General features: G+C 42.3%; 1 protein-coding gene and 1 non-coding gene across 2 annotated transcripts in view; one reads left to right on the top strand and one right to left on the bottom strand.

Annotated features, from left to right (window-relative positions):
• Nucleotides 1-25,959, bottom strand: part of JAZF1 (JAZF zinc finger 1) — a 342,624-nt gene that overhangs the window by 63,850 nt on the left and 252,815 nt on the right. The gene's annotated exons all lie outside the window — the stretch shown is intronic.
• On the top strand, nucleotides 16,023-16,094 carry TRNAD-AUC (transfer RNA aspartic acid (anticodon AUC)). Its single transcript has one exon. It is a non-coding gene; the product is annotated as a tRNA-Asp (tRNA).

Raw genomic sequence — 25,959 nt, 5'->3', positions numbered from 1 at the left:
AGCATCTATAAACCCACACACCCCCTCTTCTTTACTTCTCTGCCTTGATTTCTTGAGAAGAAGCTAATTGTAGAAGGCCTTTCTAGCAGGACAGGCAACAGGAGTGCAGCTACTTGATGGAAAGATGTTTTTCTATGCAGTTATAGGCTGCCCTCTACTTGGGAGATTCATAAAGTCGCACAAGGCTCAGATGTGGTCCACAACCAGACTTCTGTACAAAGTACCACATCCAACTACTTCATTTGAAGCTCAAAAGCCTTGATCTGCCTTTTCAATGGCCCTTTGGGCATTGCCATGTTTTGGTGAAAACCAGTTTGTGAAACCAAGAAAGCTTTTGAGGAAAGCTGCTAGGAGCTGGCAGATAGACCACAATTCTAAGCACTCGCAAATCTGCTAACTCATCGCTCCGGACAGTGGAATCTCTGACCTGACAAGGACAACAATCGATCTTTCCAGTGGAGAGTACCTTAGGGATTTTCCTTTTCTCCAACTACTACAACGCGCAATCCAGGACAAGGATGGACGGAAAGCCAGTAAGGAAGCAGAATGATCCGTAAGACATTCGAATAGAGGCTATGGGAATAATGGCATATTTCAGCATGTGATCATGTGTGGTCCGCATGTCAGAGGATCTGGCTGTTCTAGGTCTCAAAGTAATGATGGCTTTCAGAACACACATCTGCTAATAAATTCATGGGGTGGCTCCTCTCATTTTAGTAACTTAAAGCCACAGTGAGGTTGAGGGGTGTTTGGTTAGAGCCGCTGGCCAGTAAAACATGACCTGCTGGCAGCAAGGGGAAGGACTGCTTGTCTGCACCCCTTCATTAAGAGAAGGGCCTTTCCTGGTGATCAGGGAACTTAATAAATGTTCTTCTTTTCAAAGACAAAAGACAATTTGGACTCCCAAGTAACATTAATTTCAGAAAGTTTATAATAATGTTTTGAACAATCATATATTTCATTTCTCATCCCAGAGCTATTTTTGCCTTCACAATCTGAGGCCTATGGGGTGGATTTTGAAGCTTCATAAAATTTTTCGCAGTGTCACCAAAACTCAGAGCCTCTTTTAATATGCTGCTGTTAAAGATTTAATGCAAAATAATAAAACTAAAAGAAGCACCAGGAAAAAACCCACACCATCTGATCAGATCAGTTTGGCACTTAACTTGTGAGGGGTTTGTGTGTTTGTGTGTGTGAGATTTTCATCTGATATTCACATGGGTTGTGGGCATAATTTGTGAAGCACCACCAATGAATCAGATTTTGTTCTTGGGTACCAAACCCAAACCAACAGATTTATTGCATTAAGTGAGACACCTTTTTTCTTCCTCCTTTTTCTTTACTAAGTTTACATGTGATACATACAGGAGGATATAGTTCCTGGACTTTGAGGAGTAGTTCCGGTCTAATTTGCACAAAATAAATTAACACCAGGGCAAGCCAATTTCATATCAGACATTGTAGCTAGTTTATTAAGAGTTCACCTTATTTTGGGGGGACAGGGAGAGGAGAAAAGAGAAGGACATAAGAAAAAAAGAGAAGAAGTGATCTTCCTCTTAACTACTCTCTTGACAACTATATTTCTTTTTTTTTTTTTTTTTTTAAGGGCAGCTATAGTATAGCTTGAGTATTCTAAAACTTTAAAAAATATTTATTTAGGGACTTCCCTGGTGGCGCAGTGGTTAAGAATCCACCTGCCAGTGCAGGGGACACGGGTCGAGCCCTGGTCCGGGAAGATCCCACATGCTGTGGAGCAACTAAGCCCGTGCACCACAACTACTGAGCCCGAGCTCTGCAACAAGAGAAGCCACCACAACTAGAGAAAGCCCGCGCGCAGCAACGACCCAACTCAGCCAAAAATAAGTACGTAAATAAATAAATTTATTTAATAACTGACACTCGGTTGCCCATTTCTATTGCCAAGTGGTATACCTTATCTAACTACCATCTACCATCACCAGCCTCTCATTAAAAAGAAAAAGCCATTGTAACATAAAATATAGAAAGGACATAATCTTGGAATAAAATAATCCTTTCATGAGAATGACTGTCCTTTATTCTGAGATTATAACAATAGAACAAGGGAAGAATAAATGTACTTAAAATTTTTTGAGATGCAGAGAAGCTACAATATAAAATTTAATTTTATTATTTTGTAATCACATCATATGTACATTGTAATAGACTGTTTATAATAATATGTTGCTTATAATTATTCTCTAGATACAAGTTATTGTATATCCAGCTTTATTTTCTATCATGGCCATTGCTAAAAATTCAGTTTCAAGGAATGTTGACTAAAATGGAACTATTAAATTTAGGAGGAATCATTTGCAATATGCTGCAAACTGAAAGAAGCCAAATACGGGAGCACCCAAACCCAGGGGCTTCCCTTTTCCCAGAGCTTGGAGAAAGAACACACAGGGGCGGTGGGTGCTGGATGCCCCTCCTCCTGGGCCCCACACACCCTAGGCAACTTGGAGGCTGCAGACCAACAGAAACACCCTTATGAACAGCATCATTCAAAGACTAGTAGCTGTCTGTGAAGAGTACTTAAGAATTACTTTTTTTTAAAACCGATAATCTCTTTCCCGGAATTTTAGCACTCAAATGAAATTCATGCATGGAGGCTAAGTAATTGCAGTAATGAACAAAATCCCATCCCTGAATACCATTATTTTGTATATTCCCAATAAATACCGGGTATTTTCTCACAACGAAGGAATAATATAGTTAATCTACCTTAATGAAATCTCTGGTTCAGTTTCCAGCAATTACTACTTAAGGCCACAGGTCAGCGTAAATGATCAGTGAAGCAATTAATTTTGATTCACTTTAGCCTGAATAGAGTAAACCGTGGTCTCTTTCATCGTCAATGCCAAGAATAAAAACCACTTCTGAAAACGAAGCCCACAAATCTCTGGTTTGACGGCCAACTGGAATATCCCTCTGTTGGCAACTCTCTATCATCCTCTCCATTCCTTTCCTACTTTCATCGAATTGGAAATAACTATGGCTATTTCTTACACATGGTTTTCATTGCTAATTTGACATCCGTGTAAAAACCAATGAACAAAAAACAAAGAAGCTGTATTTTATGAGGTTTTGTGGTACAAAACTACAAATAGCTCTTGAGTTTCCTTGTTTTGCCTCCTCTGGAAGTAAATTAGATGAGTTATTTGAGGTTTCCATGTAAACTGCTAATAAGATGATGCATAACTCTCCTCATAGGCTGGGAAAAGTTTAAAAATTAAAGAAAAAAAAATTGGATTTAGGTCTCCGGAGTTTTAGTTCCAGTATCATTAACAGCTGTGAACACAGCTTGGTTGAAAGTCTAGCTTCTGGGGGCAAACTCCTGATTTAGGTATTCAAGCTTAGGCAAATTATTTACCCTCTCTTGTCTTGGGATTCTCATTTATAAAACAGAGGTAACCCTAACACCTACTTCATGGGAGTTATTGTCAAGATCTCGCTAGATAAAAGCATGAAAAGCACTTGGCTCAGCATAATACTGCACATATGTCAGGAGGCTGCTCAGTCTTGGTATTTCCATGGGTGTTGGCCCTATGCCCCTGACTCTCACCCAGAAATTATGTTAAAAATGTAACAGCCATCTGACTGGATAATTCTTATGTAAGAGGTCATTTGTGCGGGGAACCTATGCAGTCCAGTCTACCTAAGATGGACTTAGACAGAAATCGAAGCCTGGGGTCAAAAGTCTCCATTTCCAAAGAAGAGCACTTCTCTGATGCTGCCATGACCAATCCACTTAGGTCGGCTCTTCTGACCAAGTAGGCTGGGTGACAGTCAACATTTAGTTAAGACAAGTGACTTGGAGTGAATCTAGAACCAGGGGATGGGGTGAACTGGAGGACTCTGGCTAAGGAAACTTTGGGTTGAGAAAGAAGAGAGGAAGCATGTGAGATGGACGAGAACTCTCAATGTCAGAGGAGATCTCACACAGGTAGGGTTTGTTTATGCCAGGGATGGCACGCACAGTGTCTCCAGTGCCACTTATAATCCACTCAGCCCATGAGAGCCATTGCAACTCCATCCCAGCCCTTTTCCCTGTGCTGCTTATGGATTCAGCCTTAGAATCTTCCTTTTCACCAGCCCTAGGTTGCCACTATCCACTGATTAAGGTGACGCATCAGTTGAAAGTTTGTGCCATCTCTGACTTACACATTTCCCCCAATATCCACTGATATTTCCACTAATATTTCCACTAATATCCCGCCCGAGGCATATTCTAACTCAGTTGGTACATGCATTATCCATCCTCAGAGAATCAGGGAGCAACGATGGCAGACAATACACTTAATAGCTGAGAGAGAAAGCAGACTTTGTCCAAGATGAGAACTGTCCCCAAGTGAGGCAAGGATATGTTAAGCTGCTTCTGGACTAAAGTGTTTGGTGTTCCCCGTTTTCCAGGAGGTTTGCACCTGATAAATGCATTTAGGTATTGGATTCTTCAGATAAGTACACACACATTTGAGGACTGAATAATCATTTTTTTAAAAATCAAAGGGATATGAACGTCCATGTCTCTTCTTCCTGCTTGACTTAACCCAAGGAGTTTGTGAATGCTAAAGATACTTGACAAGTTATAAACTGTAAGTAAATGCTGGGGGTGAAGAGGATGAAGGGGTTGAGGATGGTGACTATTTAAATTTTTTATTAGAGGTAATTTCAAAAACACACAAACCTAGAGAGGTTAGTGTGATGAACTGCCATGTTACCAACATTTTGCATCTTGGTTAAACTTTCTCCCCTCTTCCCTTTTTAGGCCAAGATTATTATCCTTCACATATTTCTTATCATCCTGTGTTCATCTGATCACTTGAAAAATATATAGGGATAAAATAAATGGCAGAAGAATAAGGGAGAAGGCAAGAGAGAAGAGAGAAAAAAATTTCAACATAGTCCCTGGGAAATACCCAATGAAGATTCAAAATTGAGTAAGATGGTTAGTGGCATAACTGCAGGGTCTCCCTCTGACATAGACACAGCTAAACTATAATGTCTGCAAAATTTGAGCACTATTATACAGAGTATATACTGTTGAATGACACACCAAAGGTTTATTAATATGGAAGGTCTGAGCCAATGGCTCCCAACTCTCAGCTATGGGGGACCCATTATAGTGTTGAATGGTGCACTGCTTTGAATATCATAATGGTACTGCTAGGGTCCTTTAAATTTGGGGGGAAAAGGGAATAATACAAAATTACTAGTCAGTACTGCTTCAAAATTAATTTGTATTTTACAAGCTCCCCTAATCACCTTTCCCTCACATGTTCCATCCCAAACAGGGACTGTACAGGTTATTTTGAAAAAAAAAAATTCAGGGTACGTGTTTAAAATTGTCAAGAATGTCTCTGTATTTAATTCTGCTAATGAAGTGTTTCTTGGAGGGGCTTCCAGACCTTCAGTGGATTTACAATGAGCAGTCTTTATTTGCATGCCAAAAGCGTGCACTAATCCTTAGCATCAGCTGGTTCCCAGAAGTACATGTGCCCCCCAAATCCTGTTTATCCTGCTGGTTTATTTAGCAAAGCTTTTCTTCACAGAGAGCACAGGCCTCCATTTCAGACTGACCAACCTGTTTATTCCAAATCCCTAATTAATGTAATTAAAGCTTTAATGGACTGCAGCCAGGATATAAACCACACAACCCCCCTTTTAAACTTGTTGCTTGATGCGTGGGCAGGACTGGTCCACGGCAGAGGGCTTCCTGTGTGAGGACTGAGGCCCTGCTCTCCCAGAAGGCCCTGGACACCTCTGCACCCAATGCCCAGGCCACTTCTGATGCCCAGGGAGTCGTTTGTCAGGTTCACGCTCACAAACCGAATTGCCCCCCACACCTCTGGTGTTCACCGAAGCAAACGGGTTCTCTCTAAACATTCCTACACATGCTAGTCTCTTGGGGATTTTTCTACTGCCATTATGCCCTGGGAAACAAGGCTAATGTCCTAACTAAAATACTGAATACTTCCCAGAAACCTAGGAGAATCTTGTGAGATCCTGCAGAGCCCTCTTGTATTAACCCGCCTGCAGAGAATTGCTCAGAACCTTTCCAATAAGCAAACCCCAAAGGTCTACAGCTTAAACCCAGAGTGCGTTTAGGCGTTCCTACAAAGTGCAGACTGAGCCATAATGGGCTCTGGTGAGTTCACATCATCTAAGCTTCAGGTGGATATCTGGAAGTTAATACTGGAGAAGGGAAAAGGATTTACAATTAAAGAAAAGCCTTTTCAGTATGTACTAAGCTACGTGTCTTCTAACTATTACTTTACTGAATCCTCACAACCACCTCGTCAGGGGTTATTATCAGTCCCATTTTACAGATGACAAAATTGAGTCTCAGAGACCTCAGGTAGTTTGCCCAAGCACCCGCAGCTAATAAAATGCTGTGGGAAAGATATAAGCAGAAACGCTCAAGATCTGTGATGCCCAATCCAACAGCCATTAGCCCATGAGGCTACTCTGCACTTGAAATGTAGCTAGTGTGACTGAGGAACTGAATTTTTGATTTTCTTTAATTTTAATTAATTTAAACCTAAAGAGCCACATGTGGCTAGTTTCAACCATATTGGATAGCATGGAAATGGAATGTTTCCATCATCACAGAAAGTTCTGTTGGATGGTGCTGTTATAGCTGATAAAAGTTCAGTTCTGGATATGCTGGGTTTGAAACGGTGGTGGGACATCCAAGGGGGATAAACAAACAGGTAAGCAACCTAGACTTGGGAGTCATCCACCCAGAAAGGAAAGCAGGAGAGCACGCAGGGAGGGAGAGCAGGGACAAGGGTTGAGAAGAGAAACTAGGGGTGGCGGTGGAGAATGCCTACATTTTAGCCAGCAGGAGGAAGAGGAGCCCCCAAAATCACTGAAAAATGGAGTTCTTATACTTTTTTCAGGCTTAATAATTTATTTCTCCTCTTACACTTTAGATAAGCATTTGGGGAACAAATATTTTGCTTAAGATTGAAGATCCACCTTTTATAATAAAAAAAAGTACATGTATTTACTGTTTACATGACTGTTTGGTGCAAAGATATCTTCCCTTTGAAAGGTATGACATTTATGCCCCCCAGTTCGGAGCCGCATATACTATGTACAGAAAAATGTTAGCCCAAGACACAGCATCCCATGGCTTTGATGCAACGTGCAGGAAGTGGTTCAAATTTAATTGCAAACTGTCCACAAACTCCCTTAATAATGAGATCCCAACAACTTGTTGGAATAAAAGCTCTGATGCAGCTCCCTGCTACGAAGGGTACTTCACGATGATTTTCACTTAAACCTCCCCTTTCAGTTGCCTGGGGGAAGACTTCATGAATTTATCTGATCCTGTATTTCTTACTGTGTAATCAAAGTTATCCAGAGAAAAAGTCTAATTCTTTTCCTCATTGGGAATGAAAAGTTCGCTCACAATGCCTTTACAGTAAGGAGTTTCACTTTGGTTAAGATCTGAGACCAAACTCTCTTTTCCTTTGGTGAGAAAGATCTTGGGCCAGTCTCCCCCATGCTCTGTATCCTAGTGTCTGGAGCACCCACTGACTTCAAAAGGGAATTTCCCACCCACCCCTGTAGATGGAGGTGGGCGAGGGGGTAATGAGAGGAGGAAGGAGAGGGGGTAATGAGAAAGGTACGAGCAAGGCGATAAAGGAGTCTGCTAAGGTTAAGGTTAAAATTAAAACATAAACCTTGAAACTTAAGAGTTCTGAAAAGCCCATTAAAAGATTTCCAACTTTTTCCTCTATATAATTTACAATGGGGCTTTGGTGACTACTCACAGCGCAACGGGCCCTAAAACGCACAACGCAGAATTGGGGAGAGAGGAATTCTGGGGATTAAAATGCAAGAAGCATGCAAACAGAATGCCAGTGTTGCCTATTAAAATGGGGAAAAGACTGGAGGATGCCAAAATGAAGCTCCCATTCTCCCCACCCTCGCTTCTGATTGTCCTAGGTAGTGTTTGCAACCACAGTGCTGAATTTACATACAGCCGACTTCCGCCTCATTTATGCAATTAACCACAATTTCTCTGTGTGTGCATCACTCCCTGGGAGAACATGAAGAATTTGCAAGGAGATGTTACCTCTTTCAGGATAACTGGGAGCCATTTAGTGGGTAATTCACTGAATGGAACCCCGGTGCCTTTGAAAGAGTTGATTCATCTCCTGAGGGGCTTTGAGAATGTGCCTCATCAAGCCTAATGGAACCAAAGGGAAGTCATTACAGAAGAGCTTGTATTATTTTCCTTTTTTTTGGTAACCAAATTGACTTTTTCTCATCTTTTTAATATTTTTAATTTTCTTAACAATGCATTGTTAAGGAAAAAACGAAAACCAGAATAAGGCCACACCTTTGGGGCAAGTAGGACTGGGAGGAGAATGTTCTTTCTAAGGCCTGGCTTCTCTCGCTCTCTGCCTGTAGGTGGAGGAGGGATGTGGACAGGGAAACCCTGTCGTGGACAGTGCTGGGTGGGCCAGGCCTGGGCAACCTCCAAGGGGCCTTGAGGATGCTAGATGGTGGGCACATTTACTGCTCTAAAGATGGAAACCACTTGTCCCCTTCAGGCTGCATCAGAGCTCAGCTCAAACCCTTCCTTCCCCTTCATCTCCTGCCTGATTGAAATTTCCAGAAGAAATTCCAGCCCATCCGTGGGAGCCCTTCCAGATGCCCCATTCCTCTTATGTGCAAGCAAAGAGATACTTTGGCTGCTTAAATTCTGACCTGCCCTCATTTTACTATAACTGAAGCCTAATTTCTCTCATTCATTCTTGCTGAGGTTCTGACTCAGCAAGGGCTGTGGTGCAGAAAGACCACGGTGGGAACTGCAGACAAGACCCGCATCCAGCTCTACCACATGCTAATCACATGCCTGTGATCAAATTCTTAAGCTCTCTGGGTTTTGGTTCTCTTATCTGTAAAATGGTATGATTTACTCATTTCTTTCTTTCTGCCAGCTCTGGAAGAATGCAAGGTGGCTCTCCGGGATCCATAAAAGTACAATAAAATAGAACGACTGATAAGAAAGGCAGGAGAAATAGGACAAACACGAGGCTGGGGACATAGCAGAGAGGCAGGGATGGGGCTAAAACAAATGGGGCTGAGAATGTCCGCTGACATAGTTGCCATGTGGGTTGAATGTCCCTGAAAATCCTTGTAAGTTGGAAAACTGAACGAATGTAGGGAATTGCTCCCAACATTTGCAGCAGCTACTAAGCCCAGGACTGTGTGCTGTAATTCTACTTAACCAGTATGGATGGAGGTACAGGGGCTGAGGGAGACGTGGAGAGGAGGAAGCCAGCAGCCTGGTGGGGGGACCTAGGGGACAGCGCCAGTGATCCTCCAGCAGAACGTGGGGAGCACGTCAGGCGCAGGATGAGGCTTCAAGCAGAGGCCGTGTAAGGTTGGGCCAGGGTCTTGGATACTGAGAACTGTGTGCAGGCACCCTCAGCGTCTGTTATGTCTGTATGAATTCTGTGTCCCTCCCCTCTGTTTCCAGACTGCATTTCCGACTCTCACGTGTTAATAAGCATGACTGCCAGGAAAGCAGCGCTCACATCTCTTACAAAAAATGGAAGATCCTGCTCACCAGCTAAGGGTAAGAGGGGCGTGTGGCCAACACTCACCTCGCCATTCTTTACTCCGTCTCCCATATAGATGTGCCACTTCTCAAAAAGGACTGGATGATACTAACTTTCATTTTCACACAGGGTTCTCTGAGCATCTTTAATACCTGTTCAACCTTGACGCCATCTCATGTTCAACATCCCCATAGAAAAGGGGCCTCTGGATTTCCCAAGACATGCACAGGGCTCATCTTCCGTTTAGAATCTCCCCATCCCAACCCTCGGTGTGCTAATGGAAACTATTTTATTTGTGGCAGTAACCAGAGCGCCATTTACTTTAAAAATTTTAGCTGGTGAAGAAATAAGCCCTAGCTCTTAAAAGCAAGGCTTACACTAGCCTCGGTAACCAATGAGATGGGCAGCCACCAGCCATTTTAGCTACAAACTTCTGTTAAGAGTTTACCATCAGGATGATCCCTTCGAGCAGGCCCTATTAAAAAAATAATCACCATCTGCTCAACTCCCTTCTTTTTTATTAAACTGATCATTAATTACTGGTAACAACTAATTTCATCTGGATTTTATTGAGTAGTTATAAAATAAACAGGGGAGGATATCAAGCTTCCTGCCTTGCTCAGGGCAGGAATTCTTTATAATGTTATGTTTCAAAAGGGGGCTGTAATAAACCACCAAATTCCATTTAATATGGTAATTACAATTCTCAAAATTCATCCTTCCTGTGGTTAACGAGTGCCTTCTTTCAGGTTAGCTCAGCCTGACTTCAGCTTGGGTCATTAAATAGCAAACTAGTTTTCACCCACTGGTAACAACAGATCTTTCCTGGCTTATTGCCTAATTAATTGAGGTGCATAATTTGATCGCTATAACTTTCTAAACATTTCATATTCCAGGTATCACACAGCAGTACGCTATTATTGTAGCGCAATTTAAAGTGGACTGAGTTTTAGGGTTTTGACTAGAACAGCTTCATTATCCTGGATAAGGTAAACTGCAAAGTTTTACCAATGTTTTTCAACTACAACATTTAGGTTAAAACATTTGCAACAAGTCATTAATTTAATAACGTGCTCATCCAAAACAAATCATAACTCATTTCTTTTTACTGCGAAAGTAATTGAGTAATGAATAATGAAAATCATCCCACTGAAAAGGGCAGTAAATATGTTGACTTTATTATTAATACTCAATTTTGGTTAATAAGGCAGCTATTAAATTTCAAACACGATGGACTTCATTTATTGACTTATTCAAGATAACAGTGAAATATTATCTAGTAAATACCACGGTTCTTGCAAGAGAAGATCTGATCATGAAATAAATGAATTCAACTTAAATTTCAGCTCACATTTTTAACTGTTCAACCTCAAACCTCTTGTCCCTGTATCTCACATGTTCCTTAAAAGAGTTTTAATTGTGTCTGTGCAGGTGCACACACATGTGTGTGTGAGAGAGGTGGGGAAGGGCCCTAACACAGCTTTCCACATTATTCTGCATCCTGGTGAGCTGGAATTCTCTGGTGAGTCAGTACTGGTTTGGTCACTCTTAGACTACCCAAAAGGAGTTCATAATAAAATACCAAGAAGATATTAGTCACACCTAAAAGGTGGTCTGTAGCCTAAGACTCAAACACAACATTTCAGTGATGGTTCAGGAGAAAGAGAAAAAAAAACTCATTAAATGTAAAGGGCACTAGTTGAATGTGTTTTTTTAAACTCCTGTAAATAGAATTACAGTTGATTCTTCAGTTATTCACAGCAGTTATGTTCTATAAAGTTGCTGAAAACACTGAATTAGTGAAAATGGAGCCACTGTGTCACAAGTACTGATTCTAAGTTTAAAAAGAAATTTTAGTGAGTAGGCGAATTTGCAAATACGGAATCTGCAAATGATGAGGACTGACTGTACCATATACCACAAACTTATACTACTCATTCACCCATGTATTACATTTGCTTATCTGCTGTAATTCTCTTCACTTACAGGACAACCTCAGCCCTATTATAAGCCTTTTAAGCAATGGCATGGCCCAGAACATACATACTTTATTTAGCAAAGCCTGAACAATTTCTGGGCATCACTAACTTTTAGAAGAATTGGAATAGTAGTTAAAATTTCAAGTCATATATATTTTGAGGACATTTCACGTTCTTGTCAAACATTTTCTTATTTATCTGCATATTTCAGAGAAGGGCTTCATTTCACACTAAGAGACATTAAGTAACATCCTGGGTTTGTCTAGCTCTAACTCAACAGTGACTTTTTTAAAAAAATTAATTAATGTATCTATTTTTGGCTGTGTTGGGTCTTCGTTGCTGCGTGTGGGCTTTCCCTAGTTGCGGCGAGCGGGGGCTACTCTTCATTGTAGCGCACGGGCTTCTCATTGCGGTGGCTTCTCTTGTTGCGGCGCACGGGCTTAGCTGCTCCACAGCATGTGGGATCTTCCCGGACCAGGGCTCGAACCCGTGTCCCCTGCATTGGCAGGCGGATTCTTAACCGCTCCGCCACCAGGGAAGCCCAAAGATGACATTTTTGATACAAAAGATTCAACAAAAGATTTCTTGCCTCAACAGTGACTTTTTTTAAAAAATTAATTAATGTATCTATTTTTGGCTGTGTTGGGTCTTCGTTGCTGCGTGTGGGCTTTCCCTAGTTGCGGCGAGCGGGGGCTACTCTTCATTGTAGCGCACGGGCTTCTCATTGCGGTGGCTTCTCTTGTTGCGGCGCACGGGCTCTAGGCGCACGGGCTTCAGAAGTTGTGGCACACGGGCTCAGGCAGTTGTGGCTCGCGGGCTCTAGATCACAGGCTCAGTAGTTGTGGCGCACGGGCTTAGCTGCTCCACAGCATGTGGGATCTTCCCGGACCAGGGCTCGAACCCGTGTCCCCTGCATTGGCAGGCGGATTCTTAACCGCTGCGCCACCACGGAAGCCCAAAGATGACATTTTTGATACAAAAGATTCAACAAAAGATTTCTTCCCTGTTACCTTCATGGGAAGGATAGTCACAACTTAATCTTATGGGTAATGTGTGAGACCTCTATCTAGGAGAGTTGAAATTCAATTAAAACTTTTTAGTTGTTATATGAGCGTCTGGGCCAGAGATCACAAAATGATGGCCTACAGGATGCTGACTCGAGATTAAAAAATGAGATTTGACACGGCAATCCAGATTTCCAGATTCTTTTGGAAAATTAGCAGCTTTGGCATCACTGGGCCTGAATTCTTACACAGCAGTGAGCTAAAAGCAGAGAAGCAACCTGCCTCCCACATAAGGGGCGTGGGCTCTCAAATTCACTCCCTAGTTTTCTAGTACCCAGCCCGCTCCACTCATTTACATCATCTGGCTGATATTCTTAAGCACCTAAATTTCCTACCCTTTGCCTAGACGTGCAAAAAATCTTCAACAACATGTTCAACAAATATTTATTAGATGGTCTGGCTTTCTGAAAATAGCCAGCTAAGAACTCCCTCCAATTTGGAGAACTTGAACTAGGTAAGAAAATCAATCTAAACAAACAAAAAAGCCACCAACAGATCAGCAATTCTCAGCGAGGGAAGGGAAGAGATGAAGTTTAAAAATGTACCAGAAGGGGCTTCCCTGGTGGCGCAGTGGTTGAGAGTCCGCCTGCCGATGCAGGGGACGTGGGTTCGTGCCCCGGTCCGGGAAGATCCCACATGCCGCGGAGCGGTTGGGCCCGTGAGCCATGGCTGCTGAGCCTGCGCGTCCGGAGCCTGTGCTCCGCAACGGGAGAGGCCGCAGCAGTGAGAGGCCCGCGTACCGCAAAAAAAAAAAAAAAAAAAAAAATGTACCAGAAGGATTTTGGTTGGCAAGGGCGGATACAAATGGGACTCCTCCATGAGGGAGTTGCACGTGTGCACAAGTGTGCAGAGGGGGGTGGGCAGACCTAAGGTAAAGAGCCACGATATGAATTGGTATTTGTAGGATGTACTGACTGTGAGAACATCACTTTAATTATTTGGTCAGGAAGAACTGGATTCACTTTGGGAAGGGTTTTTCTTGTGCTGTTAAGTTGGACAGGGAGGGTCTCTTTCTTTGTCACATGCCTTTTAAAAAAATATACTAAGATCTGAAAGAGACTTACAGACACAGAAAACAAACTTATGGTTACCAAAGAGGAAAGGGGGATGGGGGTGGGATAAATGAGGAGGCTGGGATTAACACATACACACTACTGTGTATAAAACAGAAAACCAACAAGGGCCTACTATACAACACAGGGAACTCTACTCAGTGTTATGTAATAAACTACGAGGGAAAAGGATCTGAAAAAGAATATATATATATGTATGTATGTATAACTGAATCACTGTGCTGTACACCTGAAACTTACACAATATTGTAAATCAACTATACTTCAATAAAAAAATTTTTTTAAATACACTAAGATCCTGTGATGGGTTTTGAATAGCATTAGATAGTCCTTCAGGATTCATCTGCCCCTCGGAACATGTAGAGATCTACCTGCAAAGGGGCCAATTTATGTGCTAGTGACCGTGTCGTTGTTCTAGGTTTCACAGTTGACTTGGGTGACATATTCTCAAGCCTGTTCTAAGGAGGGCCTGGCTATGCAGCAGTGTGAGCAGAAACCGATCCACTGATGCTCTGGAATTGAGATAGTGGGGCTCGGACAACAAATTTGAGCTTGTTAGATACCCTTTTTTGAATCTGGAGCTCTCCCTAACACTGAGCTGACTGTGTAGAACAAAAGAGGAAAACTTTGATATACAGCTGGAGAATCAATGAGCTAACAGGGCTGCCTGCACAGCCAAAGGTGGTCTTAGAACAAACTAGCAGGGGGAAGAGATTCAGGTATCCCTGATCCCCAAAGAAGAAGGTGCCTCCTGAGAGCTGTGGCAAAGCAGGGAGAACACTGCTAGGGAATATAGTGGAACTTTTGTTCCCTAGCTGGGATGCTTTTTGCTTCAAGTCACCTCATGAATATAGAATTTATTACCTATAAAGATGTTGGCTAAAGGGTGGCTCCAGGCTGTTAGTTAACTCAGTAGCAGCCAGGACTCAGGTTCCTTCTCTCTTTTTGTTTGATCATCCCTGGCATGTTGTCCACCTCCTGGTTGCCAGAAGGTTGCAGCAGCTCTTTTTATCACATCTTTTCCTGGAGACACAGTCTTTTTTTTTTTTTTTTAAGTTGAATGAATGATTCTTTAAATTTTATAGTGCTTTACAATTTTCAAAAGTTTCACACACATGATTTCATATAACCCCATAATAACCCTTTCCCCCCCATATTGCCCCTCCCCACTTTTCTCTCCCCACTGGTAACCTCTAGTTTGTTCTCTATATCTGTGAGTCTGCTTCTTTTGTTTTATTCACTAGTTCGTTGTATTTTTTCAATTCTACATATAAGTGATACATAGTATTTGTCTTACTCTGTCTGACTTATTTTGAGACACAGTCTTTTAAAAAGACAACGAGGACTTTTTCTTCACCCTCCCATCCAGCTTCCTTCCCCTCATGTTTCATTGGCTAGACCTGCATCACGATATTAACTTATGTCAATCAGTGGGAAGGAGAATGAATTGCCACCATTAGCTTGGACCGAAGTTTCTGATTCAGGTCTTGGGTGGAACCTTAGAATTTGCATTTCTAACGAGTTCCCAGGTGGTGCTAATGTTGTTGATGGGAGAACCTCTGAGCTTAGACTGTTAAAGATTTACCACCTGAATAAATTTAGGGCCCCTCCAGCCAATGAGAAGGGGAGGGATAGTGTTGGATGGAAAACAGCAATGGCAGCTACACATGCTCTTTATAGAACATAAGGTTTCTGTTGAAACACTGGTCAGGGTACTTGCAAGTGGGGAGACTGAGGAAGACTAGCAACTTGTATCCCCAGTTTCCTAGACAGAAGCTGAAACCAAGCAAACTAAAAATCCTCAGAAAGTAAATTAGAGATGCTTGCATAAGAAAGAGTTTTATTTCCGGGGTACGCCAAGTGTTGTATGCTTTCTAACGGATTATACGGAAAGATGTGTTAGTCAGTGATGCTGTTCCCTAAGTATCTCTGGCTCTCCCATGTCTGGGCACATGATAAAGCATGGCCATATGACTTGATTTGGCCAGTGAAATATGGGATGGAAATGAGAGTTCACAGCGACACCTCCTCTTGCTGTAGTAATTACAGAACGTAAGTCAAGGTAAAGCCTTTATCAGACTAGGGTCCCGAGTGCCTGAAATTAGCAGAGCTTTCTTAATGAGCCACGTTGGACATATACAGTGAGCCAAAAATAAACTTGTTGTGTCACTGACATTTGGGGATTATTTGTGAAAGCAGTATAGTGAAACCCATCCTGATAAAGTATATAAAAATTTTATACTGCAGTTAAATAATTATTATTTTTTTAGCTCGAACACCCCTTCTTAAAAAACCCTAACAAGGAATTCCCTGGTGGTCCAGTGGTTAGGACTTGGCGCTATCACTGCAGTGACCCGGGTTCAATCCCTGGTCAGGGAACTAAGATCCCGTAAGCCGAGTCACGGCCAACAAACAAAACAACCTAATGATCCTTCAACACTTGGCTCAAGTTACATTTTCATCATGACTCCAGCCAACATTTATCTCACATGGATGCCAATTCCAACTATAAGAAAATCACAAGGTTCAGTAGTTGGCTATTTTTTATAATTACCCATGTATATTAATATCACTTCATTGATTAGATTGCAGACTTTGAGAGCAGAGATCATGTCACAGGCATCTTTATATCCTTTTGAGCAAAGGAGGGAAATTAGCAGCTTACAGATAGAATCTAGCTAAAGAATGGAGCTGTCAATACTTTACAGTATTTGAACTTTTCCATTTATTATTTGCACCCAATCAGGTGGTTATTAAGCACTTTTTGCCGGCTCATATTGGAGTTACATTGGAAATTTAAGAGCAGAGTTGCAAGCAACCACATGGCTGCTTAATTACATGGCTGCACTTTTTACCACCTACGGAAATTTCCATTTTCTCTGAGCTATTTGACTATATATTGGCCTGTTCACAATATCTTCCCAGAATGAACTAAGAAATAGAAAACAGTGGTGATAACTTAAGGAGAGAAATCAGCTAGTGGGGTTTAAAATAAAATTTGGTGAGCTCAAATGTGGGAAGTGACACTGATCATTGAAAAGGAATGCTAAAGCATGTTTCAAGTTTCATTAATATCAATAATCTGAATTTGGGACTCTGCAAAGTCACCTGGCCCAGCCCTCTGTCTTCAGATTTTTGCTTTCAAGCATGCAAAGTATTATAGTTCTTAAAAGCAGAGGTTAAAAGGCTGACTGCAGATTACCTGCTTAGTAAATGATGGAGGTGGTATTGAAAGACAGATCCTTTAAATACTCAGCATAGGTGGCAGACTAGCCCATCAGGATGGGATATAAAATTACACTTTGAAGAATTACAACTTTTGAACTCTCAGGAGAGAGAAATATTTTGGACCTGGCCCCAAGTTGTGAATAGGAGCTAAAATGGGGAAATTTGGGGGCGATAAACCAATAAGGAATAGAGGTCATACGTCAGTCATGCTCAAACCTGCAATGAAAGTTTTAAAAATCTATCATTTAATTTTTCAAAGGTAAATGGATTTAATAGGTCTAGGGTGACACCTAATAATTTGCATTTCTAACAAGTTCCCAGGTGATACTGCTGTTATTGGTTTGAGAACCACTGAGCTCAGACTATTTGAGATGCAAGCATGCCAACGCCTTAATGCTCTGTAGCAGCATATTTTTTGGTCAAAATGTAACTACCAGTGCTAGTCAGAACAGAGCAAGTATGAGGATACATTCTGTGATAACATGGCAACAACACAAAATAATAGCTTTGTAATTACTAAAGTAATACAAAATTTGCTGGAAAACATACGATAGGTTTGGGTGAAGTCTTAGAAAAGAGGAATGACTTAAGGTTACAAAAGGAAGGAGTGGGCTCAACTTGGTCCTGTTTGACTATGAGGACTATGGACTCCACAAAGCTAAGGAAGATTCAGGACTCCAGGAGTCTAATTTCACCTAAGCCTCTTATTAAATAATTAAAAGCAGCTCATCAATTCAAGAAATACAAGTTGAAAGTAAGCTTTCACTCTAAATAGCATTAATGACAACGTATAATTCACTCCTTATTTCCAATAGTTGAGTTAATCTGAGGGGAAGTGGTATAATTGCTGGCAAATTAGAATCCTCCTTGAAGGCCACCCTTAAAATCCAAGCAAATGGATGTCTCACAGGAGTGAATGCCTAAAGGGAAGCACCTTTGGTGCTTGAGGAAGCAAAAGTCCTTGGCTCTGACCTAAGACTAGTCCACAGTACTGCAAATTACATCCAAGAGTAAAGGCATTATGGTCTTATTTTCATGCACCGAGCCCTTAGCTTTTTCAAAACTTCAGCCTCATTTGGCAACTGATGCCTCTTGGGGAACAAAATTACTTACATCATTAAAATTTCGTCAAGTAATAATTTTATTATAGTTCCTAACAGAAATAACTGTAGTGAATAAGTACAGGGTGATCGATTTGTTCTTGGTATCTCAAGAGAGTCATTATTTAGCTCTGATAAAAGTCAGAACAGTATTCATTTGAATTGCAAACTGCATATCAACTACCCAGGTGGGCGTGTTTTAATGTGCTTTAGGGTTAGCACAGTCCGTAACTGAACTATATAGCAGGTCTGCTTCAAAAATGAGGTCTCTCAGAACAGCCAGGTCTAAATGATGATGTGTCACATGGCGTGTCAGATACTTTCCTGCTCTCCTCTGCCTCCCTTCCTGACACCAGGAAAAACAAAACAAAACTGTTCTAACGTAATATAAAATGAAATTCTCTTTTAAGATGGGGAAAAAAGGAGGGGGCATGTGAATAAATACGAAGGCACCTGCCCCCCACTTCGAAGTCCGCAGGAAGTCCCTTCAGCCCTGTTGGACCTGCCTCAGTAGCACAGGACAAACGTTCCATTAGATTAATGCCCACCCCCGCCTCATTCTTCTACCAGCAAGAGCGTAAGATAGAGTCTGCTAAGATAGATTACTATAATACAATGATTGAAGGGAAAATATAGGGTGGAACACAGAGAGGTCTAAATATCTGTAAGTGGAAAAAAGCATAAATTACTGCTTTAATTAATTTCCTAATGTAAAAACACAGCTGCAGTAATGTTGTCAAGTCTTACCAGGCTGCTTTAAATTTGTGACATGAAATCATGGCACTTAAGTCTTTTTTTTTTTTTTTTTTTTGTTTTTTTTTTTGTGGTATGCGGGCCTCCCCCTGCTGCGGTCTCTCCCGTTGCGGAGCACAGGCTCCGGACGCGCAGGCCCAGCGGCCACGGCCCACGGGCCCAGCCGCTCCGCGGCACGTGGGATCCTCCCAGACCGGGGCGCGAACCCGGCTCCCCTGCATCGGCAGGCGGACGCGCAACCACTGCGCCACCAGGGAAGCCCGGCACTTAAGTCTTAATGCATAAAAATATATTTTATTTACTTTTTATGGAATATCAGCATTTAAAGCTTTCTATTTATGTGTGTAAACGCTTTAAAAATTACTTGAAATACTGAAAAAAAATCTATTAAGCAGCAGTTACAATATACCCAGTTTCGGTTTCAATAATGAAATGCCTTTTTGGTGGACTCCTGCTGCTATGTGAACTAGCTCTAGGCTCTTAAAGTAATGAGTCCAGACAGAGTCATCCTATCTCAGGCTTTGTACAAAACTCAAGGAAAAGCACTTTGCCCACAATTCCTAGTCTGTTTACCAGACTGACTGCTGGAGCATTATAAAGTCTCTGGGCTTCCCCTTCCCCCTTCCAGCAAGTACCTTTTTTTAATTTTTTTTGCTTTTTTCCAAGCATGAGCTACGAAAAACATGGTATTATAGAGCCCTCTGCAGGCCAGAAGGTTTGTAGGCGCTTAACCAGCAAGACTTTTCTTAGAGTGGAGGTAAAGGGGGAACCGTCCAAACTGCACACAGTGGATCCCACTGGAAAGATGTTTGTCATAAGGGCGGGCTGACACTGACTCTTCCAAAAGAACACTTTGTCAACTCATTTAGGCATGTTGCCTTGATGGAAAAATTTCTGTAGGCCCCTGGAAACATGATAATGCACTGCATAGTGTTAGGGACAATATCATCGTCTTCATAATTCTTATGATTACCCATGAAGAATAAGGGGCTCTGAATAGTTCACTTGAAAAATGCAATTTCTAGCACATCTGGCTTTTTGAGGCCAGGAAGAAGAAACCAGGAGTTAGTTATGCAGACAAGCACCATGATTTCTTCAGCCAAGTTTTCATTTTAATGAATGAAGTGTATGGCTAGCAAAACTCAGTGAATTTCTCAAGTGTTTTAGGAAACTTAGTGTAAATTTTTACAGGGCATTTTATATTGTGTTTTAAACTTTTTGGATGGAGCAGATGTAAATCACTACTGAAAGAAATACACATGTAAAAGATAAATATGAGGAAGTGTGCCGAAGACAGAACAAAATAAAACAAGCTCTCGTTTTCATTGAGATGATACTTTTGAACCACATTTTACGTGGGTTATAAAATATTTTTCAAGTCAGCAAAATAACCAACAACTTTTAATAGATTTGTTTCATAATATTTTCAAGTCAGCAAAAGCACTGACAACTTTTAATAGTGGGGTTTTTTTTCCCCGCAATGGTCAAGAGAGTATTAATTTAAAAGAGGAAGCATTTGACCAAAATATTTTCTTTTACTGCGTTTAATCTGTGCCAGGTAACTCGTATACTTCCTGGAGCACCCAGAGATACATGCTTCTAACAACTTTCAAAGGGGCTGGGGCTGTCTCCTCAAAGCTCCTCTCCCTGGTAGCAAAACGTGGCAGCCAGGATAAATGGAATGAATGGGGAGTGATGTGACGATGAAAAGAACCTGATATTCCACATGTTAAAATGTCCTTCCTCAGGACTTGTGATGGGTTAATAGGATCTTTCTGAAAGACCCGTAGGGAGTTACGAGGAGGCAGTGGTCCGGGGCGAGGACCAAGGACCACGGCTGCAGTTGTTTGCAGCAAATCTCTAGATGATTCTCAGCGGTTCCCAGGGGATTCTGACGACAGTCTAACTAAGCCACCGTGCATTCTCTGGTCGTCAGACTGTCTGACTGTTGCTGTTCCCAGGAATACACACTCGGTATTGGAGGTTTTTCTTGTCTCCTCTACTCAGCGGTATAGACAAGCCCAGCAAAGGGTAATGTCAGCAAAGGTTTTGGTTCCAGTAAAACGACTCTTCCAAACGCAAACCCCAAATTAAAAAGTTGGAGTTTCCAGCTTTGTTGAGTTCTGAAACAAGTGCTCTCAGCATGAATTGTCAACAGCCCGAGCTACAAACAGGGCAGCTGCCACTGCCGGCTCCTATGGGACCATCTCCAGACTCCCCCATCCCAACCTCAGAGAGCTGAATGTCAGACATGACTTTACCAGGCCTGGAATCCGGCTGCCAGGCTCAGCCTCCCTCCCTGGGCTTATCTCCCACCGGGAGGCGGTGGCTGACTTGATGGAACTGCATGCTTCTCAGCAGATGTTGGGCTGCCAGCTACGAGCGCGACCCAGCCTGGCGCCACCGACATTTACAGTCATGCCTCCCGCCCCTGCTTCCCGGTGGCCCCCCACCCGTCCCCCCAGTGCCGGCCTGTGTGCAGACTCGGCCCACTAGGAGAGGACAGGTGATGAGGATTAAGCCAGCATATATGCATATCCTCAGGGCAGGGGAGGAAATTAACACCACAGTGACATGACTTAGTGGCTGAACTTAAACTGGAGAAAGCCCTAGACCACTTTTGGAACACCAGGAGACTGAGCGAAGGAGATGGAAAACGCAGCACATCTGGCAGGGATGGGCTAGTCCAGGGTTAATGGAAGAAACAGAAAGAACTGAATCAGTTTGGGTCTAAAGTGTTGCTTACAATTCACCCACAGATTACGAGCGGGCTTTATTCTTGGCCACAAGAAATGATTCCTTCACCTCCTTCTCGCTGGATGGGGGTGGAGAGGAGGGACTGTTCCCTGTCAATATCACCATCTGTCCAGGTAGCTATTTTATAGCTTTGAGAGGCCCTCAATCACACTCTCCACCATTTGTCTGCAGCCAAATTCAGAAACGGTCTGACAATTTGGTATTTCAGAAACTGAACACTTTATGGAATTCTTTTCACTATAATGGGAGCATAGAGACATCTTAAAAATCTCTCACGAAAGTTAAGTAAAAGAGAAAAGAATGAATTAGCACCCATGAAGTATATTTTCATCATTCTAAGGCTTTTTCCTTTGGGAAGGCCAGGAAGAGAGGTGATTTTTTGAAATGATTATTTAGACAACTGTGTCATCTGATAATGGAAGCAGGTAAGAAGGCAGCTAATGTTATTTCACTTTGCTGTCACATGAAGGTATCTAGAAAAACGATGCCCCTAAAAGTTTCTTCTCATTTTCACGAAGCCAATACAGTGCTAGGTGCATTCTCTGGGCAAATCTGCAAAAGCTGCTTTACCTTGTTTTTTGCTAAGACAGCAGTGAGTTCAGCTCTAAGTAAGCAAAAATCTAGAACTGCTTAGGACACAAACACCACACCACCCACCATGAGCACAGAACTTGACCAACACAGGATGTCTAACTATAAAGTAATCAGACTAATTTTAAGACAAATGCCAGAGCACATATAAAAAGATAAGGCTCTCGTCTTTAAAGCCGCCACCCGAGGCGGCCATATGTATATGTAACCACTGTGCTGTCATTTTGCTATGCAAAAATATTTTAGACTTCCTCTTGAAGATGACCTTGGAAAATGCCTGGAATCCTGGGGAATATCACTGAGGGTGGTAACTCTGTATCACGGAGGGGCCAGAGGCCACTTGTAATCAAGTTTGGAGAATAAGGTGGGTGATCTGGCCCCTAAGACCTCAAGAGTAAAACGCACACAGCAGAACTCCCCCAAATAAGGCCATGGCCTTTAAAGGAGCAGCTGCAAACATGTTTTGAGCCATGGGAGAATCACTGAAATACACCTGCCAACACCTCCCAGTGTAATGCTTTTAAAGGACGACACTCATTTGGATGTAGACATTCTGGTATGTGTGTGTCAGAGGGCCAAACGCCTATCAGAGGCATCCGTAAAAATCATCGTGGCCTCTCCTACATCTATGAACTTCTACTGAGGTCTCTGAGAGGCAGATCATCTTTCTTCTGGGGCAGACACTTGAGTATCTTTATAACAGTCACATTGTATTTTTAAAGATATGCTTTAAAGATATGCTTATCATAAAAGTACAAACAGATGAAAGCCAGTGAAATAAATGTAGTGAAATTTCTCTATCAGATCAGTTTATCACATTGCATCTTAAGATGATTTTACAGTGTACTTGGAGAGCAGGCAGTGTTAGGCCTTATAGAATTGATGGAGATTTATTTAAAATATAGGATGGATTTCATTTCCTTAGAGTCTAAGTTAATATTTTTAAAATAAATTTATTTATTTTTGGCTGTGTTGGGTCTTCGTTGCTGTGCGTGGGCGTTCTCTAGTTGCAGCGAGCGGGGGCTCCTCTTCATTGCGGTGCGCGGGGGCGTCTCTTGTTGCGGAGCACCGGCTCTAGGCACGCGGGCTTCAGAAGTTGCAGCACACGGGCTCAGTAGTTGTGGCTCGTGGGCTCTAGAGCGCAGGCTCAGCTGTTGTGGCTCATGGGCTTAGTTGCTCAGAGGCATGTGGGATCTTCCCGGACTAAGGCTTGGATTCTTAACCACTGCACCACCAGGGAAGTCCTGTGAGTTAATTTCTTTTTTTTAGAAAGAAAAGTACAGTGTTGGCAAGAAATCTCATAACTGACATCCTTTAAGTAAATATTAAATACTAATGTTTAATATTAATAACTTCATAATAAAAATAAACATTTTATTTGGTTTCTGGTTATAAAAAACTCATTATAGGAAATATGGAAAAAATAGAAAAGTAGACAGGAAAAAGATTACCCATAATTCAGTCATTGCAGAGATAACTGCTGTTAACATTTATTATATCCTTTTACGTCTTTACCTCTGTGTGTGTGTGTGTGTGTGTGTGTGTGTGTGTATGTGTGTGTGTGTGTGTGTGTGTGTGTGTGTATAAACATAACTTTAGCTATGAGGAAGTGTGCACTAGAAACTTCAGAAACCTTACCACTGCCAGTCTGGACAAGCTCCTCAGCTACAGGGAGCGGAAAGCTGGGGAGGACGTGAACCCGTCTGCATGCGCCGTAAGAGAGTCCCAGAGGGGAGTGATGTCACCATTAGGGCAGGAAGAGTATGGACAGGTGGAGAGGAGGGCTGGTTTGGGTACAGCACGTTGACTGTGTCGGAAGCACCTCTGTACCCAGCTTTCTGAGTGCAGTGCTTGGTTTTGGGGAAAACGATGGCTAAGAGCAGGATGATAAAACAGGGCTGTGGCTGGCGTCCACGTGAGGCTCTGACTTGGTGTGGGCCACGCCTAGACCTGCAAGCTCACCCTAACATCGGAAGACTCGTCCTTGGACAATTTGTGTATGTTAAGAAGAAAACCTGACTTTCTGCTAATAGGATATGTGGCGCTCTCCCAACTCATTGGAAAAATTGAGAGATGTCACCATTATCAGCACTCCAGCCTCACTATTTTGTTGTCTTCTCTCACAACCTTGTACATGTTAGGCATTCCATAAATATTTGTCTCTACAGACCAAGGTTTCATGATCCTCACAATAATGTCAGTGATGTAAACAGGAGAACTGTTATAAGACCCATTTTACAGACAAGGAAACTGAGGCAGAGAATGGCTAAGAAGTAGTGTTTCTGGATAAGGAGTTCAAGAATCCCCCCAGGCTGGGGCTCTTCCCAGTCCATTCTGTGCTGGGGACAGGAGATTCAGCAGAGTCCAGGCTTGGTGGCAGGGGGTAACACAGAAGTAGGTTTTCTGGAAGGGGGTTTTCATTTTGTCATGGACACACTTTTCCCTTTAATCTTCATAGTATTGCCAGGGTCAAAGACTTGGGTGGATTTTTCTGTGAACTGCTTCAGCTGACCCCCAAGGTCTCCTAGAAGTTGAGGGAAGCAGGGGAAAAAGGAATAACTTGGAGTCTGACTCCCTCCTTGCCCTCCAATACTCAAAAGTGTAGGGGTCCATGCTGAGTGGCAAAGGTTGCACCAGAAGATCCAGAGGCTGCTCCATCTCCTTCTTCATTGTTTCCTAAGGTTCCCAGAGGCAGCAGCTGCATCTTTCTCCGCTCAGCTGAGAATTCCTTGTGGAGTCCCCACCTCAATGGTCTCTGTTGAAATTCTATTTATAGTATTTACTATAGAAATGAATGATGAAGTTCTCGCTATTAAGAGGGTGCTTTAGAGGCACGTTCAATGAAGCATGGGCTCCAGAACCATTCTGCTGTGTCTGAATCCCAGCTTGATCATCTCCTCTTGGTGTGACTCTGGGCAAATTTCTTAACATCTCTGTGCCATTTGTAAAATGGGGGTAACCGTACCTTCCTTACAGGATTGTTGTAAGCATGAAATGACATAACAGATGTAAAGCACGTAGAACAATGGCTGGCATATGCATACACATATATAAGTGCTCAAATGTATTACAGTATTTCTATGATCATAGAACCACATACTGCCTTCCACAAGTAGTGAAATGTCAATGCCTTTTTCCTTTCTCTCTTTTTTTCCAACTACAGGTTTCCCCCACTATCTGAAAGTAGTGTTCCTATGAACATAAGCCAACATGGCATAAATCGAAGCAGCGATGACCAAAAGGCACTTCTTGCAAACGAATGCACAAAATAAATCGAGATAAAGCACAGATGCTCATAGACACAGTTCAAGGATATAGCGGCCTGATGCTGAGAGGCTGAGTATAGTTCCCAGGGAAGGAGCTTGGGAGTGCTGCCCTCACTGCTTGGGGTGTGTGCTGCCTCTGTGAACAGCTGGCTGTGAAACACACACTGAACCCTATTTTTGCTTTCCCCCCACTTTTCGTAAAAGTGAAAAAAATCCTCTTCAGATCTCTTCTGGTTAGTGAACACAGGTACTAATGTAGGTCTTTAATAAAAGCGAAGTGGTGTAAAGCAAACTCTCAAAAAGTGGGGGACCCCTGTATATTATAAGCCCAATGAGGGCAGGGACCATGGTGTCTTACAGAGAGTCATCAATCCCTATTTCTGTCGGAATAACTCTCTCAGAAGAGTATCTGCATTTTAAAAAGAACTATGGAGAAAAGTTACAAAAGGGCATAAATCATAATGCCAGCCTTTGGAAACACTCTTTGGGTAGGGGTCCTCGGCACCTTTTAAATCACTCCAAATGCTAATTAGTATTCTACAAGAAGGT

Source organism: Physeter macrocephalus, chromosome 5 (genome assembly GCF_002837175.3).
Source record: "Physeter macrocephalus isolate SW-GA chromosome 5, ASM283717v5, whole genome shotgun sequence".
Classification (NCBI taxonomy): domain Eukaryota; kingdom Metazoa; phylum Chordata; class Mammalia; order Artiodactyla; family Physeteridae; genus Physeter; species Physeter macrocephalus.
The sequence above is the reverse complement of the archived record's forward strand: the minus strand, read 5'-3'. Positions and strand labels throughout refer to the sequence as shown.